Source organism: Eleutherodactylus coqui, unplaced genomic scaffold (assembly GCF_035609145.1).
Source record: "Eleutherodactylus coqui strain aEleCoq1 unplaced genomic scaffold, aEleCoq1.hap1 HAP1_SCAFFOLD_152, whole genome shotgun sequence".
NCBI classification, from domain to species: domain Eukaryota; kingdom Metazoa; phylum Chordata; class Amphibia; order Anura; family Eleutherodactylidae; genus Eleutherodactylus; species Eleutherodactylus coqui.
The window spans coordinates 90,867-95,031 of NW_027101810.1; positions in this window are offsets into that span (position 1 = coordinate 90,867).

Sequence of the window (4,165 nt, forward strand, 5' to 3'; positions counted from 1 at the left end):
TAGAGATGACCCGGGTACCCGCAGCCCGTACACAATCTGTTTGCATATGGGCTGCGGGTATATCCGTGGTCATAGAGCACAATGGGCTCTAGGTCGCGGATATCCACGGTAAAATATAGCATGCCGTGTTCTGTTTCTGCGAGTGGATTACGCAATTCCGACCCGCTAATTGGGGGGGAATTGTGTAATCCAATGCATGCGATTGATCCGTGGATTACCGTTGATCAAGCGCATGCAGAACCCGTAATTCCTCTCCGGTCATGTGTGACCGGCCTAATGTTAGTTCGCTACTTTATCATGTGACCGGGGACCGCTCAACGAGGCCCCCGGTCACTGCTCCAAGCACGCAGCAACCATTGGTCGCTGGGAGCAAGGAGATTTAAAATTTCCTGGGCTCCCCAGCTCCTGCGAATGTGTCCGGCATTTTGCCGGCGGGCGCATACCCAGGAGCTGGCAGGATCCATGGAGGATAATCGCATCTGGATTCAAATGCGGAAGCCTCCGAGAAGATGTTTCATCTCCTCTCACCGATCGCTTCGGTGAGGGGAGATGAAACTGCCACTTTTTAAAGAACTTTTACGTGATCGCCATTATGCATTGGATAACGGCGATCACGTGACCAGTAACCGTATACCGCGGCTCCCCGTGACATCTCCAGGCTCTTGGCGACCTTTGGTAGCCAGCAGCAGGGAGATGTTACATTTATTGGGCAATCTTTCACTTTTGCGCATGCGTCCGCCATCATGCTGACGGGCGCATGCGCAGAAGCTGGGGTAAGGTCCACGGATCAACATCCCACCAGGGAACAAATCCGGGACCTTGGGTACGTAATTTCATCCCCCTTACGGATACGATCCATAAGGGGAGATGAAACTTTAAAGGGGTTGTCCCGCGCCGAAACGGTTTTTTTTTTTTTTTAACCCCCCCGTTCGGCGCGAGACAACCCCGATGCAGGGGTTAAAAAAACAACCCGCACAGCGCTTACCTGAATCCCGGCGGTCCGGCGTCTTCATACTTACCTGCTGAAGATGGCCGCCGGGATCCTCTGTCTCCGTGGACCGCAGGGCTTCTGTGCGGTCCATTGCCGATTCCAGCCTCCTGATTGGCTGGAATCGGCACGTGACGGGGCGGAGCTACACGGAGCTACACAGAGCCCCATAGAGAACAGGAGAAGACCCGGACTGCGCAAGCGCGGCTAATTTGGCCATCGGAGGGCGAAAATTAGTCAGCACCATGGAGACGAGGACGCCAGCAACGGAGCAGCAACTTTTTATAACTTCTGTATGGCTCATAATTAATGCACAATGTACATTACAAAGTGCATTATTATGGCCATACAGAAGTGTATAGACCCACTTGCTGCCGCGGGACAACCCCTTTAACTTGTTAAACTTTTAACTTTTTTTTTTTTTTACTTTTTAACTTTATATGATCACCGTTATCCCAGTCATATCTCCCTGCACTCGGCTATCTGTGACAGCCGGGTGCAGGGAGATTTTGAATTTGCCGGGCTCGCCGGCTTCTGCGCATGCGCGCCACATTATTTAGATCCCACATTTTCAGGAATTAATGCAATTTAGATTAAAAAAAAAAAAAAAAAAGTGTTCGGGTAATGTGCTATTCTAAAATTTTTTCCCCCAAAATCATTTTCATGTGCACTGACACCCCAAAATGGATACCCCTGTTTGTATTGTTTTCAGAAATGTACCCATTGTGGCCCTAATGTTATGTTAGTATGCACAAATGGGACCCAAAATGTAATCAGTACTATGTGGCTTTCTGAACAGACTGTTATGATCGTGTGGGCAGATTTAGCAGACTGCCAACACCATCGTGACCAAAGGACTAGTAGTCTAGTAGTATACATGCACACAGGAAATTCACATGGAATCCATGCCACTGACCCTGTGCTAAAAGGGGGGGGGGGGGGGGGTCGACAGTGGCCCAACCTAAGCGTAGACATCGCCCAAATAAGAGGGCGGCCCAGCGGTCTTCGGAACTGGGCCATAGCTGATCCTAGGAGCCACAGAACAGGACACACGCATGGCATATAACAGAGACGGAACAGAATACACAGAGATAGAAAACACTGCATACAGAAGCCAAAAATGCAACCACTACTAACAGATAGGCTGATTATAAAGAACAGGTATTACTTGACATTTTAGACAAAACGTGAAGCTAGCGGGCGAACTTCTAAGCTCCTGGTTATACCGCTATTCCCTACACTAACCATGAGTCCAGGAGACCCGGACAACGATCACACAGGAGGTCTCTAATAAATCTCTAAACCGCTATAAGCTACATACTGTCCCTGCTTTTCTTCACCACAACTTTAATAGATCCAGACATCTCATTTGGACAATTAGTATGTTTTTCCGAAGCTTTGTTAGCTGTGTGCTAATTTGGTACAGTATTGTGATGGCACCTGTACGTTTGCAAGAAAATAAATAAAAGCTATTAGTGTATCCAAAAATGCCAAATAAAAAATAAAAATTCAAAAATTTTATGTAATCTGTTATCCGGCCTATAAGATGAAATTTTAACACAGCAAATTATTGTCCAAATTCGACGTACGTGTACACACGCGTACGTACATACACACGCGTACGTACATACACACGCGTACGTACATACATACACGTACGTACGCGTACATACATACACGCACGTACATACATAAACGCATGTACGTACATACATACACGCACGTACATACACGCACGCACGTACGTACGTACATACATACACGCACGTACATACACGCACGCACGTACGTACATACATACATACATACATACATACACGCACGCACGCACGCACATACATACACGCACGTACATACATACATACATACATACATACATGCACGTACGTACATACATACACGCACGTACTTACATACATGCACGTACTTACATACATGCACGCACGTACGTACATACATTGTGCATTTCGATCGCACAAAAAAATACGCAGCATACTATATTTTCTCGCACATTCTCATAGGGAAAGAACGCATATTATACTAATTGTCTATTTCACTAGCTCGTCGGAATCCAGCCTAAATGTAAAAATATATCTTTATAAGGCCATTTTCACACTGTTTTTCCTCTCACTACGGTTCCATGTGTTTTTGGCGCTGCACTCCCATGTGTATCCAACATGTCCAACATGTCGGGGCTTCCTCTATATCAGTGATGGCGAACCTTTTAGAGACTGGGTACCCAAACTGCAACACAAAACCCACTTATTTATCGCAAAGTGCCAACGTGTCAGGGGCGGGGCTGATCAGGACGTATGATTTTACCCCGTCGTTCTAAAAAGGACAGGGCCTCTTTAACCCTCTGCAATCCAATTTTGGATTCGGGGTTGCCTAGGGGCTTTTCTTTTTCTGCCTTATACTATGGCACCTTCTGCTGGCTAAAGTTAGGGCTCCTTCCCACGGAGGGATTTCCGCTGCGTAATACGCTGCGTAAGTCCGCTGCATTGCCCGCAGCTATTAGGTTCTATTGAACCTAATAGCTCAATGCTCACGGTGCGGAATTCCATCGCGGAATTCCGCACTGTGAAATCACCCGACCTCACCCGCGGTATGCTTTATTTGCCGCGGGTGTATGCGTGGCCGGCCTCCATTCTAGTCAATGGAAGCCGTCCGTCACGCTATCTTCCGCTGTAGCACAGCGGAAGATAGAGTAAAAACCGCTTCCCCGCCCACCGCCAGCCGCGTCATATGACCCAGTAGATTTTGGTAGGCCGCTGTCTCCCCCTTGTGTGATGGAACCCCTAACAATAATCTGTGCCGTGTCATTTCCATAAATGCCATAGAAGGTAATGAAAATGAAGTGAACAGTTTAGCATACAGTAATTCCCCTTTCACATGGGCCAAAACTCTCACTTACCCAAAGGAAGCAGCTGGTGACATCACCAGCTTGTCCACACTCAAGGCTCTCCCCCCCCCCCCCCCCCCCCACGGCGCCCCCTGAATCTTTTCGCCCGAGTAGACAGTTACTCGAAAAAAGCGATGCTCGATTGCGAAATAGCCCTAAACGAGTACGTTCGCTCATCTCTACATGTCATACTTTGATCGCTCTTGCAATATGATGAAATGCCATAGCGTTACATCATACTGCGAATTGACAGGCGGTCTACCAAGCCACCCCAC